This window comes from Macaca thibetana, chromosome 5 (assembly GCF_024542745.1).
Source record: "Macaca thibetana thibetana isolate TM-01 chromosome 5, ASM2454274v1, whole genome shotgun sequence".
NCBI classification, from domain to species: domain Eukaryota; kingdom Metazoa; phylum Chordata; class Mammalia; order Primates; family Cercopithecidae; genus Macaca; species Macaca thibetana.
Genome location: NC_065582.1, coordinates 180,107,864 through 180,125,439, shown reverse-complemented (window position 1 = coordinate 180,125,439; position 17,576 = coordinate 180,107,864). Strand labels below are relative to the sequence as shown.

At 51.7% G+C, this 17,576-nt stretch overlaps 2 protein-coding genes across 16 annotated transcripts in view; both read left to right on the top strand.

Annotated features, from left to right (window-relative positions):
• The window catches only part of PPP2R2C (protein phosphatase 2 regulatory subunit Bgamma), an 873,451-nt gene that overhangs the window by 11,435 nt on the left and 844,440 nt on the right, over positions 1-17,576 (top strand). The gene's annotated exons all lie outside the window — the stretch shown is intronic.
• GRPEL1 (GrpE like 1, mitochondrial) overlaps positions 1-17,576 on the top strand; it is a 972,139-nt gene that overhangs the window by 850,949 nt on the left and 103,614 nt on the right. Inside the window, exon 1 of one of the 15 annotated variants that reach the window (XM_050792205.1) lies at positions 5,454-5,457. The exons of 13 other annotated variants lie outside the window; for them this stretch is intronic. The gene's annotated coding sequence lies outside the window, so the exon portion shown is untranslated. Of the gene's footprint in view, positions 1-5,453; positions 5,458-5,832; positions 5,843-17,576 lie in introns of those variants that run through there. One more of the 15 variants, XM_050792202.1, reaches the window with a different exon arrangement.

Sequence of the window (17,576 nt, the reverse complement as noted above, 5' to 3'; positions counted from 1 at the left end):
TCAAGCCTTACCCTCCTCATCTGTGAAACGGCATGATGATAATAGTACCATATCGCAGGGATGTGAAAGCAGTTTCACTCTTAAGAACCTACCCAAGAGAAATAAAACATGCATCCCCACACAGACTTGCATGTGAACGCTCATAGCAATACGATTCGCAGCAGCCAACAACTGAAAACCATCCAAATGCCATCAGCTGAGCAATGGGTAAATAAAAAGTGGCAGATGGATACAATGAAATTCTATTTATCAATCAAAAGAAATGAGTAACTGATCCATGCTACAGTATAAGTCAACCTCAAAAACATTTTGCCACATAAAAGAAAACCAGCCACAGAATACTACTCCATTTATTTGAAATGTTGTGTGACTCCATTGATTTGAAATGCCCAGAAAAGGCAAATTTACAGAAACAGGAAGCAGGTCAATGGTTCCCTGGGGCTGGGCATGGGAACTGTGAGTGGCAGCAAGGATACAAACTAGGGTGATGGATGTGTTCCAAAACTGGACGTCAGGAGGGGTGCGCTAATCCGTAAATTGACTAGAGACCATTGAATGATACGCTGAAAATGAGTGATTTCATGGTGCATAATTTGCACCTCAATAAAGCTGCCTTTTTTCAAAAAAAAAAAAAAAAGCAATGTGCTTTAGGCTTTTATTGTTTGTTGGTTCAACTGCCATTTCTTGAGCGTCTAGGCTGCACCAGCTCCGTGCTAGCAGCTGGGGGTACAAGGCTGAAATAACACTGCAAGTGGCTAACGAGGGCTGAAAGGTCACTGTGTCTCTGTTTTCTGTCCTTAACCCTCGTCAGCACTCATCTCCCTGTGAAGTGGGGATGATCGCTGTCATTCCATTTCACAGGTGAGAAGAGTAAGGCTCCATGGTGTCAAGATGTTGTCCAAAGTCACGAGCTGCTACATGTAAGAGTTGAGCTTTGAACTCCACATCCCGCAGCCCCGTCCACACTTCTGACCCCCCATCCTAACCCAGCTCATGACCACAGAGTCAGCCCAGATGCCCCTGCCGCACAAGCTTGCCCTCGCCCTGCCATGAGCAGAGGCAGAAGAGCCGTCCTTGAGCCATGGTGCCCTCTCACACCGCCTGTGCCCTGCAGCGCGGCTCCTCTCACTCCGCCTCCCCACTTTCCAGCCCGTCTTCAGGACTCAGTTCTGATACCTGCTCCTGTGTCGAGCTTCCTGCCCCCCGCTCAGAGGCACACACCTTCTCTGCCTTGGCTTGGTTATTGGGGTGCCCTAAATCCAATGACACATTTCCTTACAAGAGACAGAAAATACGATGCAGAGAGGAGGGCCGTGTGAAGACAGACACCTAGACTGGAGTGACACATCTACAAGCCAGGGAACATCAAGATTGCCAGAAACTGCCAGGAGAGGGTCCTGGAGCAGATTCCCCTCCCAGCCTCAGAAGTTGCTGATCCAGCCAACACCTTGACTTTGGACCTCCGGCCTCCTGAACTGTGAGAGTGAAACAGATACAGGGTCTATGCCCAGTTCATGCCTGTTCCCCAACCCAGGACTGGCCCCATAAGGGTTCAGCACAAACTGGTTCTGTTCAGATAAACCAGATTTGTGTTTGAGCCAAAACCTCATTGTCTCCCCAATTAATCAACTGGAGACCCCTCTCTGAGTCAGCCAGAGGCGTTTGGTGGATGGTTTTATGTTTTCTAGAAAATCAGACATTATAACATTGACCTGCTGGCCCCCGATTGCCCTTTCTTAACTGCAAGCTCCTTGCCTTTTTTATAATAAGAGACTCCTATTACATGAGCAAAACCGGTAACAGGAGAAAGGCCACCTAGAGTGAATCTGCTTAGAACAGAAATCAAAATGTCATGGTGAATATTGGGGACATGGAAAGGTGTGGTGGACTTTATGTTAAAAATGAAACAACAGAGGCCAGGTGCAGTGTCTCACACCTGTAATCCCAACACTTTGGGAGGCTGAGGCGGGTGGATCACCTGAGATCAGGAGTCTGAGACCAGCCTGACCAACATGGTGAAACCCTATCTCTACTAAAAATACAAAAAAAATTATCAGGGCTTGGTGGCAGGCACCTGTGATCCCAGCTACTTGGGAGGCTGAGGCAGGAGAATCACTTGAACCCAGGAGGTGGAGTTTGCAGTGAGCTGAAATCACACCACTTCACTCCAGCCTGGCCAACAGAGCAAGACCCCATCAAAAGAAAGAAAGAGAGAGAGAGAGAGAGAGAGAGAGGAAGGAAGGAAGGAATGAAGGTAGGGAGGAAGGGAGGGAGAGAGGGAGGGAGGGAGAGGGAGGGAGGGAGGGAGGGAGGAAGGAAGGAAGGAAGGAAGGATGGAAGGAAGGATGGAAGGAAGGAAGGAAGGGGAAAGAAAGAAAAAAAGAGAAAGAGAAAGAGAAGAAAGAAAGAAGGAAGGAAGGAAAAGAAAAGAAAGAAAAAGAAAGAAAAGAAAGAAAGAGAAAGAAAAGAAAGAAAGGAAAAGAAAAAAAGAGAGAGAAAGAAAGAAAGAAAGGAAAGAAAAGAAAGAAAAAGAAAGAAAAGAAAGAAAAGAAAAGAAAAAAGGAAAGAAAGAAAGAAAAGAAAAAAGAAAGAAAGAAAGAAAGAAAGAAAGAAAGAAAGAAAGAAAGAAAAGAAAAGAAAAGAAACAACAAACTTGGCACTATGGCTCATGCCTATAATCTCAGCACTTTGGGAGGCTGAGGCAGGCAAATCACTTGAGCCCAGGAGTTCTAGACCAACCTGGGCAACTTGGCAAAACCTGTCTCTGCAAAATATACAAAAATTAGCTGGGTGTAGTGGTGTGCACCTATAGTCCCAGCTACTCAGGCAGCTGAGGTGGGAGAATAGCTCAATCCCAAGAGGCAGAGGTTGCAGTGAGCTGTGATCTCACCACTGCACTCCAGCCTGGGTGGCACAGCGAGACTCTGTCTAAAAAAAAAAAAAAAAAGAAGAAGAAGAAGAAGAAACAACAAAAGAGAGAAAGCAGGGCTTTTGGAAGCTGAATACTTTCCTCTTCATCATCTCCATCTCCACCATGGTTTCAGGCCTAGATAGCTAATAGTTTCCATCCATGCAGTGACTCTGATCCATTGGGAATGTCTGCCTGGAGCTCCCTGTCAAAAATAAGCCTTTGTGGAAAACTGTGCCTGATCAATTAGCAATGTCTGCCCTGGGCATGGAAATGTCAGCATCTGTGTGGCATATTCACAGTCCTGGTTTAAGGTGTTCAGCCTCTCAGAGACATTTGACTTTAGTGGAAGGCTTGGGGGTTGCATGCCGGGTGGGTAAATTTCTAGCACTATATATAACAGACAGAGTTATTTTGGGGAGGGACAGGAGGAGAGAGGAGACAGAACTGTTACGGAGCCCCCACCTGAAACTACAATGCTGATTTCCAATTCCACATAGAGGTCAGGTCTGCAATGGACTCCTCCATCGGCCTGCAGGACATCTGATTTTCCATGCAGAATCACAGGTAATTTTCCCTGCTCCCTTTCCAAATCGATGAAATCAAATATGGTTTGAATGGAGAAAAGGATTGCTGAGCTGTCAAGGCAAGTTCAATTTCAGTAATCACATGGAGATCTGTTAGATAACTGTGCCAAGAGGTGAGTGACCATATGATTGAAATACATTTATACTAAAAATATTTTAAAAGCCCTTCTCTTGATTTATACCCAAAAGAAAATATTGCAAAGGAGAATGAGTTTTCATCTCAAGTAGCACTTATTCCTGATCTAACTAAATTAGTTCTTATGAACAGATAGTTTTGCTCGGGTGCCCATAATAAAAATAACAATAATGTGCATTTAGAAGGTGTTTTATCCTCTCCAAAGCACAGATCTTTTGCAGTGTGCAATTCCCCTCATCCATGCTGGAAACCAGCATGACAGGGAAGGAGGGAGAGGACAGAGTCGAGGACATGCGCGTCCCTGTGGCTGATCACATTTGGTAAAATCAGCAAATTTCAAATACACGAGAAAGCTGATTTCATGGTGCTCTGAAAGACCTAGAGGCAAACGGGCCAGAAGCTGGGTCTTCCCTTCCATTATAGACTGAATATTTGTGGCCCCTAAAGTTCATATACTGAAATCCTAACCCAAATACCCAAGGGGATGGTGTTTGGAAATGGGGCCTTTAGGAGGTGATTAGGGTTAGAAGAGGTCGTGAGGGTGAGGTCCTGATCTGATGGGATTGCTACCTTATATGAAGACTCCAGAGAGCTTGCTCATGCTCTCTCACTTTCTGTCTCTCTCTCTCTCTCTCTCTCTCTCTCTCTCTCTCTCTCTCTCTACCATGTGAAGATGCAGCAAGAAGGTAGCTGTCTGCAACACAGGAAGCGAGCCCTCACCGGAACCTGACCATGCTGGTGCCCTGATCTCGTACTTCCAGCCCCCAGAACTGTAATAAATACATGTCTGTTGTTTAAGCCACTCCATCAGTGGGTTTTCTTATGGCAGCCGTGGGAGACTAAGACAATCCAAAGTTTGAATCTGGGGCTGTTTGCTCAGCCTGCCATAGAGGCAACTGGAGAGGTGGCTTCCAGTCTCAATCCTGTCCTAACCTAACCATGGGTGGCCTCAGGACGCCTTTTTTTTTTTTTGGGATGGCCTCTCACTCTGTCACCCAGGCTGGAGTGCAGTGGCACCATCTCAATTCACTGCAAGCTCAGCCTCCCGGGTTCATGCCATTCTGCCACCTCAGCCTCCCAAGTAGCTGGGACTACAGGCACCCTCCACCACGCCCAGCTAATTTTGTTTTTGTATTTTTAGTAGAGACGGGGTTTCACCATGTTAGCCAGGATGGTCTCGATCTCCTGACCTTGTGATCCACCCGCCTCGGCCTCCCAAAGTGCTGGGATTACAGGCGTGAGCCACCGCGCCCGGCCAGGACGCTTTCTTTCTCAACTGGAGAACATTACCCGTTCTCTGATCTGCTCACCTGAAAGTCGTACAGGTAAAAAGAAGTGACTTGTCCAACACCAAAGTGCTGAGGTTCCCACCATCCGTCTCCCAGTGCCTCCACGTCCTGCAGTAGTTCTTGGGCAATTATTTTATTCACATTGTCCTGTTCTTTTGCCCTGTTTAATTCCTCCCTACTCTCCTTTTAAAAGTGATGCTCATGCAACATCACTTCCTCCAGGAAGTCTGCCCTGACCACCCACATCCTGACCAGGTTCACCCTTCTCCCCACCACCACCACTTCCTGCAGCCTTCCTGCAGGTCCCATCTCTCTATGTTGTCACTGTCTGTTTGCACGTCTGTCTCTCCTACTGGACCATGAGCTGCTCCAGGGCACAGCCTGGGAGTGATGCCCCTTCATAACCACACAGAATAGCCTTCATAGATGCTTATGGAACTGAGTTCAGCATGGGGTCTCTGGCTGCCACCTGCAAGTTCAGCCCCATCATAGGCTCTGGGAACAGGTAGGAACAGACCATCTCTTAAGTCTAGGGGGACTGGAGGAGACTGAAATCTAGCTAAGCACATTATCATTAGTTCATAGCCCAACCTCCAGTTCAAGGATCTTACTACCATGACTTTGCAAAGCAAGTCCCCACCCTAAAATCTGCCCCAAGACAGACACAGGAGTCGCACTCTATCGCCAAACACCAGCCCTAAAATCACAACAAGAACCATTGATTGAGCAAGTCCTGTGTGCTGGCCTTCAAGCCAGCTCTTAACACCAGTGACCTCCTTGGGTCTTGTGTGACAGGCATCAGCACCACCATTTCACAGATGAAGAGACTGAAGTTCCAAGAGGGACTGACTCAGGGCCCCATTGCTTTCAAGTGGCAGAGCTGGGGTTGGATCCCACGCCTGCCTGACTCCAAATCTAGGGGTTCTCACCAGGGTCTGGCCCACCAAGAAGGCAGTCGGATGAGTAGGGGCATTGGGCAGCCACAGAGAGCCAGGCATCGTCCCTGATTCCAGAACTCAGGTCCCAGAGCCAGTGTCTTCCCTGTGGAAGCTCTTGGTCACTCACTCACAAATGAGTGAGCTGTTCTTTCTTTTACCCTTGACATTTTTCTTTATGTTGAGATTAGTTTAACTGCAAGAGGCAGCATCACAAGCTGAGCCCACAGCACAGACAAAGGCACCGGGGTGGAACGGCACAATAAATTTAGGAAAACATAAATAATTTAGGGAGGGGTTTGCTGTGCAGTGGGCAGGGAGTGGCACAGTGGGCGTGAGGCTGACGAGATGGGCTGGGAGGGTTCTGAGGGCTTCAAGCCTTACTCTAAAGGCAGTGGGGAGCCACAGCGGGTTCTTGAGGCAGGGAGAGGCTCGCCCCCAGTGGCCTTCAGAAAGGGTCTCTGGTGGCTGCTCACCTGGCACATTGGTGGGTGACTCTGTGCCCTCGCAGCCTCCATCACCACCTCATTCCTCTTCTCTCCAAGAAGTGTCACCTCCTAGGCCAATGCCAGGAGTAGCTGCCTGCAATCCACCCCAACCCTGCAACATTCTGGGAAGCCAAACCCAGACTCGCTCTTTTCCCTTGGGTTTCCAGGCATTTTTATCCTCAGGTAGATTTTGCCTCAACCCTACTCATGCAATGATGATCATACAGAAAAGCGCCGGTAAAGAAAGCTCAGGCCAGGCCATGAGAGGGCATTTGCTCTCATTACAGAAAACAAACAAGACTCCAGAAAGCCAGGGAGGCCATGCCAGCTGCAACTCCAAGACTCCCCACGTGAATCACATACCTTTGCACTTTTTAAATGCTCTAATCCAAAGGACCTCAGGCCCTTTGAAAATCTTGAATTGGATTCAGGGAACATTGGCTGCATACTTTCGCTCTAAGCCAAGCACCAAGCTGGGCACTGGGTAATTCCAGAATCATCGCGCACTGAGGAAAAACCTGCAAGGCTGCCTGTGTGCCTCACTCAGAGGGGCAATGGAGACGGTTCAAGGGATGGACTTTTGACCCACGTGGGCTGGCTTCCACGAAGCCTCAGAGGCAGGTGAAGCTGCCCAGGTCAGCAGGAGATGTCACCTCTTCCAGGCCTGAAGGAACAAAGGGAGGGGCCTGTCCGTGGTAAATAGGGTAATCTGTTGCTATAGGAGGGGCCGCCGGACAGGAGCTGCAGGCCAAGAAGGAGAAGTGCAAGCCAGGAGTGAAGCCTTCCTCGCAGCCCTCCACAGGGACCAACCTTGCCGTCACCACGACTTGAGGCTTCTGGCTTCCAAACCTATAGGAAAATAAATTCCTGTTGTTCTAGACCCCGGGTCTGTGGGGCTTTGTGTGGCAGCCGCAGGAAACTGACACGAAGGAACTTTCAGGAGCAGCATAGTCAGCAAGGGTGAGCTGGGACAGAAGCCAGGTCCTTCTCCATTCAGGACTTGCATCCAGGCCGGGCCACCAGCCATGCTGCTGCCCCAGCTGACGAGTGTGGGGATATCCAGGCTGAGCCAGCAATGCCTGAACGCTACAAGGTAATAGACCGCTGTGCACACTATGAGGTGGCTGCCACCAGCACAGCCCATGTTGAGGGCCTGATGGACTCCCAGCCAGACCGGGCAAGTCTCATTCCCACTGCTCCATAAAAGGCCCTTATTAAGAACTTTGCTTAATGCCTTGCAAGACACAGTCTGTGCCACCCCTTGTGTCACTGGGGACTGCTGAGACAGCAGCCTCATATTCCCCAGATCAGAACTCCAGGGCATGGGGTAAGCCTGAGCCAGGACGCACCAGTGAGGGTCCCTTACACTCCCTCGTGGCCTTTCCCTCAGGAGCAAAGCTTCTTTTCGGAGCTTCACAGAACAAAAGAGGTGGTTGAGAGAATGACCCAGGGCATTTGGGTTTGGGGCCTGGGTTCCATTGTCCACCCTGATTTAAATCAAAGTACCCGGCCTGAGACTTGAATACAAGACATTTTATGTATCCTGAAGCCGCTGTAACAAAGTCCCACAGCCTTGGTGGCTTCAACATCAGAAACGTATTCTCTTACAGCTCTGGAGGCCAGAAGTCCGAGATCCAGGTGTGGGCAGGGCTGACTCCCTCTGAGGCTGCAAGGGGACTCTGTCCCAGGCCTCTCCCCTGGCTTCAGGTGCTTTGGGGGCCGCCCTTGGAGTTCCTTGGCTTATGGAAGCCTCACCCCACCTTGCCTTCACCTGCACACGGCATTCTCCGTGCGTGCCTCTGTGTGCAAAGTCTGCCTTTTTCTAAGGACGCCAGGCATACTGGATTAAGCCTGCCCTAATGACTTTAACTTGATCATCTGTAAAGACTGTGTCTCCAGATAAGGTCACATGCTGAGGTCCTGGGTGTCAGGACTTTAACACATGAATCTGGGGGTGAGGAGACGACATCTGAACCCACAACACGATATAATACACACACAAAAATGCATGAGACAGACATGCCCAGCTTCCCAATGACCGTGAAGCATTGGCCCACACAGCCGGGACCACCAGCCAGGTCCAGAAACAGCCTCCCCCGCCCCAGAGCCCCGGATGCACCTCCTGCTCCTCAGCCCCAGAGGGGACCGGTCCCAGGCTGTGATGCTGTGACTGCCTTGCTGTGCCTTGTAGTTTTACACCCCAGTGTGCACCTGAGCCCAGAGCTCAGCTGGGCCTGTCACCATGGAGGTTCTCACTCAACATCCCACCTGGGAGCTAGGGTCCCACCACCCTGCACAGCTCAGTTGGCATCCATTTGCCCTGTATGAGCACAGACTGTGCTACAGGCAGCAGGTGTGAGGGGTCTCCTGCTGGAGCCATTACAGGCGGGGCAGCCAGGGCCTCCAGAGCCGGCCTTGCAAGCCTGTGTCTCTGCCCAAGAAGGCAGAGGGCATCGGGCGAGACGGCTGGATCACAGCGGCCAAGAGTTGCACTCGGGACGTTCCTGCAGAAGGGCACATTGTTTTCCAGCTGGCAGTAGCCACAGAAGGCAAGTTTCAGACAGAGGAAGCAAAGTTAAAGCTCTCTTCTCAAGGGCATGCTTTCAGTGTCAGAGGGATGGCCGGCTGTCTCTGGATGCCGTCCCTGAGGCACCCATTAGCCAAACTTCGCCGGAGTCACCTCCTCACGGCCTTCACATCGGCCTCACCCGGAGTCACCTCCCCACCGCCTTCACATCGGCCTCACCCAGAGTCACCTCCTCACAACCCTCAGGTCACCCTCACCTGGAGTCACCTCCTCACAGCCCTCACAGCACCCTCACCTGGAGTCACCTCCTCACAGTCCTCACATCATCCTCACCCGGAGTCACCTCCTCACAGTCCTCACATCACCCTCACCCGGAGTCACCTCCTCACAGTCCTCAGGTCACCCTCACCTGGAGTCACCTCCTCACAGCCCTCAGGTCACCCTCACCCGGAGTCACCTCCTCACAGTCCTCAGGTCACCTTCACCCGGAGTCACCTCCTCACAACCCTCACATCACCCTCACCCAGAGTCACCTCCTCACAGCCCTCACATCATCCTCACCCGGAGTCACCTCCTCACAGTCCTCACATCATCCTCACCCGGAGTCACCTCCTCACAGTCCTCATGTCACCTTCACCCGGAGTCACCTCCTCACAGTCCTCACATCACCCTCACCCAGAGTCACCTCCTCACAACCCTCACATCACCCTCACCCAGAGTCACCTCCTCACAGCCCTCACATCATCCTCACCCGGAGTCACCTCCTCACAGCCCTTATGTCACCTTCACCCGGAGTCACCTCCTCACAGCCCTCAGGTCACCCTCACCCGGAGTCACCTCCTCACAGCCCTCATGTCACCTTCACCCGGAGTCACCTCCTCACAGTCCTCACATCATCCTCACCTGGAGTCACCTCCTCACAACCCTCACATCATCCTCACCCAGAGTCACCTCCTCACAGTCCTCACATCATCCTCACCCGGAGTCACCTCCTCACAGTCCTCACATCATCCTCACCCGGAGTCACCTCCTCACAGTCCTCACATCATCCTCACCCGGAGTCACCTCCTCACAGTCCTCACATCATCCTCACCCGGAGTCACCTCCTCACAGCCCTCAGGTCACCCTCACCCGGAGTCACCTCCTCACAGCCCTCACATCACCCTCACCCAGAGTCACCTCCTCACAACCCTCACATCACCCTCACCCAGAGTCACCTCCTCACAGCCCTCACATCATCCTCACCCGGAGTCACCTCCTCACAGCCCTCACATCATCCTCACCTGGAGTCACCTCCTCACAGCCCTCATGTCACCTTCACCCGGAGTCACCTCCTCACAGCCCTCAGGTCACCCTCACCTGGAGTCACCTCCTCACAGCCCTCAGGTCACCCTCACCTGGAGTCACCTCCTCACAGCCCTCAGGTCACCCTCACCTGGAGTCACCTCCTCACAGCCCTCAGGTCACCCTCACCTGGAGTCACCTCCTCACCTCAGGTCACCCTCACCTGGAGTCACCTCCTCACAGGTCACATCCCCTCACCTGGAGTCACCTCCTCACAGTCCTCACATCATCCTCACCTGGAGTCACCTCCTCACAGCCCTCAGGTCACCCTCACCTGGAGTCACCTCCTCACAGCCCTCAGGTCACCCTCACCCAGAGTCACCTCCTCACAGTCCTCATGTCACCTTCACCCGGAGTCACCTCCTCACAGTCCTCACGTCACCCTCACCTGGAGTCACCTCCTCACAGTCCTCACATCATCCTCACCTGGAGTCACCTCCTCACAGTCCTCACATCATCCTCACCCAGAGTCACCTCCTCACAGCCCTCACATCATCCTCACCCAGAGTCACCTCCTCACAGTCCTCACATCATCCTCACCTGGAGTCACCTCCTCACAGTCCTCACATCACCCTCACCCAGAGTCACCTCCTCACAGTCCTCACATCATCCTCACCCAGAGTCACCTCCTCACAGTCCTCACATCACCCTCACCCAGAGTCACCTCCTCACAACCCTCACATCACCCTCACCCAGAGTCACCTCCTCACAGTCCTCACATCATCCTCACCTGGAGTCACCTCCTCACACAGTCCTCGTGTCACCCTCACCTGGAGTCACCTCCTCACAGCCCTCAGGTCACCCTCACCCGGAGTCACCTCCTCACAGTCCTCGGGTCACCCTCACCTGGAGTCACCTCCTCACAGTCCTCGGGTCACCCTCACCTGGAGTCACCTCCTCACAGTCCTCAGGTCACCCTCACCTGGAGTCACCTCCTCACAGCCCTCAGGTCACCCTCACCCAGAGTCACCTCCTCACAGTCCTCATGTCACCTTCACCCGGAGTCACCTCCTCACAGCCCTCACATCACCCTCACCCAGAGTCACCTCCTCACAGTCCTCACATCATCCTCACCCGGAGTCACCTCCTCACAGTCCTCACATCATCCTCACCCAGAGTCACCTCCTCACAACCCTCACATCATCCTCACCCAGAGTCACCTCCTCACAGTCCTCACATCATCCTCACCTGGAGTCACCTCCTCACAGTCCTCACATCACCCTCACCCAGAGTCACTCCTCCTCACAGTCCTCACATCATCCTCACCCAGAGTCACCTCCTCACAACCCTCACATCATCCTCACCCAGAGTCACCTCCTCACAGTCCTCACATCATCCTCACCTGGAGTCACCTCCTCACAGTCCTCACATCACCCTCACCCAGAGTCACCTCCTCACAGTCCTCACGTCACCCTCACCCAGAGTCACCTCCTCACAGCCCTTATGTCACCCTCACCCGGAGTCACCTCCTCACAACCCTCACATCACCCTCACCCGGAGTCACCTCCTCACAGTCCTCACATCATCCTCACCTGGAGTCACCTCCTCACAGTCCTCGTGTCACCCTCACCTGGAGTCACCTCCTCACAGCCCTCAGGTCACCCTTACCTGGAGTCACCTCCTCACAGTCCTCGTGTCACCCTCACCTGGAGTCACCTCCTCACAGCCCTCAGGTCACCCTTACCTGGAGTCACCTCCTCACAGCCCTCGGGTCACCCTCACCTGGAGTCACCTCACTCACTCGGGTCACCCTCACCTGGAGTCACATCCTCACGGGTCACCCTCACCTGGAGTCACATCCTCACAACCCTCAGGTCACCCTCACCTGGAGTCACCTCCTCACAGTCCTCACATCATCCTCACTGGAGTCACCTCCTCACAGTCCTCAGGTCACCCTCACCTGGAGTCACCTCCTCCTCACCCAGTCACCTCACAGTCCTCATCACCCTCACCTGGAGTCACCTCCTCACAGTCCTCAGGTCACCCTCACCTGGAGTCACCTCCTCACAGTCCTCAGGTCACCCTCACCTGGAGTCACCTCCTCACAGTCCTCGTGTCACCCTCACCTGGAGTCACCTCCTCACAACCCTAATCAGCTGTTGTCCAAGGTCCCCACCTCACAGGTGCGAAGTGAGGACATTCGGTGACTTGCCCATCAAGTCACACAGCAGGTCCGAGATTGGACCTCAGACCTGTTCCACTCCAAACCACATCCAAATATGAAAGAAATGCACAGAAGGCCAACAGGCAGTGAGAAGCTTTCCAATCCAGCCCTCTTGTCCCAGGAGAAAACCAGGAAGGAAATACTGGACAGCAGCCCAGGAAGGAAACATGCTCCAAGCAGGCAAAGCATTGCCTCCTTCCTCCTCACCCAGAAGCCCTCGCACTCTTGGCCCCTGGGCAGTAGGGAATCAATGTTCCTTTTCTGTTGTATTTAATTGGCACATAGTAGTTATACATTTGTATGGGGTATGGAGGGATGTTTTGCTACACATACACAATACGTGATGATCACATCAGGGGATATATCATATCCAGCACCTCATATGTTTATCCATTTCTTTGTGGTGAGAATAGTCATAACCCTCTTTCCATTATTTTGAAATATGATTGTAATATTGCCAGCTACAGTCACCCTACCGTGCTGCAGAACACCAGAACTTGGCCGGATGTGGTGGCTCACACCTGAATCCCAACACTTAGAGAGGCCGAGGCAGCCAGATGGCTTGAGCCCAGGAGTTCCAGACCAGCCTGGGTAACATGGCAAAATCCCATCTCTACAAAAATGCAACAATTAGCTAAGCATGGTGGTGTGCACTTGTAGTCCCAAGCTACTCGGGAGGCTGAGGTGGACTGCACTCCAGCCTGGGCGACAGAGCAAGACCCTGTCCCCAACAAAAAGAAAAAGAAAAAAGGAACATCAGAACGTATTCCTCCTAACTGGAATTTTGTACCCATTAACAAATCTCTTCCCATCACCCTCTCCCCTACCTCTAGTGACCACTTTTCTGCTACTTCAGCTTGTTTTTTGTTTTGTTTTGCCTGTTTTTGTTTTTCGAGACAGAGTCTCACTCTGTTGCCCAGGCTGGAGTACAGTGGTGTGATCTTGGCTCACTGCAACCTCTGCCTCCTGGGTTCAAGCAATTCTCCTGCCTCAGCCTCCTGAGTAGCTGGGATTACAGGCACATGCCACCACACCTGGCTAATTTTTGTATTTTTAATAGAGATGGGATTTCGCCCTGTTGGTCAGGCTGGTCTCGAACTCCTGACCTTGTGATCCACCCGCCTCGGCCTCTGAAAGTGCTGGGATTACAGGCGTGAGCCACCACACCCAGCCTTCCACTTGTTTAGCTCCCACATATGAGTGGCGTCATGCAGCACTTGTCTTTCTGTGCCTGACTTATTTCACTTCACATGTCCTCCAGCACATAATGTCCTTCATCTGTTACCAAAAGTATCAAGATTTTATTCTTTTTCATGGCTAATATTCCATTGTGTATTAGACCACAAGTCCTTTGTCCATTCGTCTGTTGATGGGCACTCGGGTTAGTTGCATATCTTGGCTGTTGTTCAGAATGCTGCCATGGGCATGGAAGTGCAGACCTGTCTTCAACATACTGATTTCCTTGTCTTGGCAGAAACAGCCAGTAGTGGAATTGCTGGATCATGTGATAGTTCTACTTTTAATTTTTTTTTTTTTTTTTTTTTTTTGAGACAGAGTCTCGCTCTGTCGCCCAGGCTGTAGTGCAGTGGCCGGATCTCAGCTCACTGCAAGCTCCGCCTCCCGGGTTTATGCCACTTTCCTGCCTCAGCCTCGCGAATAGCTGGCACTATAGGCGCCCGCCACCACACCCGGCTAGTTTTTTTTGTATTTTTTTTAGTAGAGACAGGGTTTCACCGTGTTAGCCAGGATGGTTTCGATCTCCTGACCTCGTGATCCACCTGTCTCGGCCTCCCAAAGTGCTGGGATTACAGGCTTGAGCCACTGCGCCCGGCTCTACTTTTAATTTTTTAAAGAACCTCCATACTTCTTTCTATAATTTACCTTCTCACCAACAGAGTATGAGCGCTCCCTCTTACCCACATCCATGCCAGCCTTTATGTGTTGTCTTTTTGATCTTAGCCGGTCTAACTGGGATTCAGTGGTATTTCATTCTGCTTTTTATTTGCTTTTCCCTGATGGTTAATGATGTCAAGCATTTTTCCACGTACTTTTGGCCATGTGTATGTTTTCTTTTGAGAGGTACCTATTCTCCTTCACTCATTTTTTAATCAAATTATTTGTTTTTCTTGCAATTGAGTTGTCAGACACCTTATGTATTTGGGGTTTTTGTTTTTGTTTTTGTTTTGAGACAGTCTCGCTCTGTGGCCCAGGCTGGAGTGCAGTGCGCCTTCTCAGCTCACTGAAACCTCTGTCTCCCAGGTTCAACCAATTCTCCTGCCTCAGCCTCCCGAGTAGCTGGGATTATAGGCACTCATCACCACGCCCAGCTTATTTTTGTATTTTTAGTAGAGACAGGGTTTCCCCATGTTGACCAGGCTGGTCTTGAAATCCCGACCTCAAGTGATCCACCCACTTTGGCCTCCAAAAGTGCTGGGATTACGGGCATGAGCCACAACGCCCAGCCGTCACCTTATGTATTTTGGATATTAACCTTTTATCAGATGTACAGTTTACAAGTATTCTCTCTCATTCTGTAGGTTATCCCATCACTCTGTTGATTGTTTCCTCTGCTGTGCAGCTTTTTAGTTTGATGTCACCCTGCTTGTCTATTTTTGCTTTTGTAGCCTGTGCTTTCTAGTTCTTATCCAGAAAAACCCTTGCCCAGACCAATGTCATGAAGCATTTCCCCTGTTTTCTTCTAGTAGTTTCTTCTAGTTGTAGTTTCAAGTCTTACATGTAAGTCTTTAATCCATTGTGAGTTGATTTTTGCGTACGGTGAGCGATCGGGGTGTCATTTTGTGTTTCTGCATGTGAATATCCAGTTTTCCCAGCAGGGAATCCGTGTTCTGACTCCAGCACGCTGCCTCAGGTATGGGAAACCCTCAGGACCACTTTAGTGTGTTTCGTGTGCCATGAGTTATAGATGAGGCCCCTAAGGAGCCCAGTCATGCAACTGCAGCAGGCACAGTAACACGGGAACAGTGGTGTGAGTTACTTCTGGTCTACACAGCAAGTGGACCACACCTCTCTGTTCTGGAAACCTTTGAGGATCTGTTCTCACCAGAGACAGCTCAGAGAATTTATTCTTAGGCAGAATGTGGGCTTTGCCCACCTGGTTTCCTGATCATCTCTCCTGCAGTCATTCTTACAACTGTTCTCAGAGACAAAACTGTGCTGATGTTTAATCCAAAACAGTGTCCCCCGGGGGGAGCTTTCAGCACCAGCCATTAGTACCCTGGTAAAAGCACGAACACAAACTAAGCACTTCCCCTTCCTCGCAACTGGGGCCTCCCCTTACGAGGCTGTGGTGGCCGTCAACCCAGAATCAGTGCTGTGCAGTCACAAAGCCCATCCACGATCGTGTGGATGCTCGGGGCTGTCACAGGGGAGAGGACAGCAGGAATTGCTGTGGGCTCCATGCTCCCAGTGAGAAAAAGGAGTGTCAGGGAGGCCAAGCCTTCCCTGGGCACGGAGCTAAAAACAGGCCTGAGCTGGGGCCCTCGGCCCACCCTTCTTCCTCCACTCCCTGAGAGGCCTCAGCATGGCACCAAGGATATCCTTCCTTCCCAGTCTTCACAGACGGTCGGCATGGTGGGATGGAAATGCTAATGAAGCAGTGAGGTTAAAAATAATAACTGGCCAGCCAGCCGCAGTGGCTCATGCCTGTAATCCCAGCACTTTGGGAAGCCAACGTAGCCAATCGCTTGAGCTCAGGAGTTCGCGACCTGCGTGGCCAAGAAACGTGGCGAAACCCTGTCTCTACTAAAAATACAAAAGTTAGCCAGGCATAGCGGCACACGCCTGTAGACCCAGCTACTTGGGAGGCTGAGGCAAGAGAATCGCTTGAGCCTGGGAGTCAGAGGTTGCAGTGAACCAAGATTACACCACTGCACTCTGGCCTGGGTGACAAAGCCAGATCCTATCTCAAAATAATAATTGCCTGTTGTGGGTTGAACTGTGTACCCCCAAAATCCATATGCTAAAGCACTAAGCCCTGGTACTGCAGCATGGAACCTTATTTGGAAATAGAATCGTGGCAGATGTAATGAGTTAAGGTGAGGTCACCCTGGAGGAGGGTGGCCCCTAATCCGGCAGGACAGGTGCCCCGATAAAAAGGGGATAGCTGGACACAGATACACACACAGGGAGAGCGCCATGTGAAGAGCAAGGCAGGGGTCAGGGAGACAGAAGCCACAGAGCGCCAGGGATTGCCAGCAACCACGAACAGCCAGGAGAGAAGCCTGGAAAAGGCTCTCTCCCTAACCACACTCCAGCCAGGCCCTCCAAAGCCTCTTCTCAAGCAGCCTTCAACCTTGGCCAACGACAACATAACCTCCCACGTGGTTTCTGACAGCTCAAGGCCACATTCCTAGGATGACGCCAGCTCCCTGAAAGTGCCTGCCTGAGAAACTCGAAGCTGCCAGAAGAATCTGCTGCTGGCTCCTGCCATGCCCAGAGATACAGCCCCATCCCCCAGCCCCTTGGGAGGGCAGGAGCCTGACTTCAATAGGCACCAGCTTGCAGACTCAGGCGGGTTTCACAGGGACTGACCCCTTCTGCTTTCTGTAATGTGTCACTCTCTGGCTCTGCTCACCCTCTCCCATCCCATCATTCTCCCTTTAAAACACCCAGGTGGCCGGGTGCAGTAGCTCAGGCCTGCAATCCCAGCACTTTGGAAGGCCGAGGTGGGAGGATCGCTTGAGCCCAGGAGTTTGAGACCAGCCTGGATAACACAGTGAGACCCCACCTCTATAAAAATACAAAAAAAAAAAAAATTTCTTATAGCTGGGACTGGTGGCAAAGCTCACGGCCCTACTGCTGGGGCTCACTGCATCCTTGACCTCCCAGGCTCAGGCGATCCTCCTACCTCAGCCTCCTGAGTAGCTGGAAGTACAGGCGCTTTGCTGGGGCAGGGCTAACCCATGCACCAAGCACCGCCCTGGGCTGGCCTTTCCACGCCTCATCTCATTTACCGCCTCCACCACCCAGACCAGTGACAAATCCGCTCCTGGGCACAGCTTCCCCTCCTCTGAGCTGCCTCCTCATCTCCCTGCTCACACCCCTCCTCCCACATTGGACTGTCTGACTTCACAAAGACTCAGTTCAGCTGCCACCTCCTCCAGGAAGTCCACCCTGATTCCTGAGTCTTGATTCCCTGTCCTGAGTGCAGACAGAGATCGCTGACCCCCTGCCCTCTA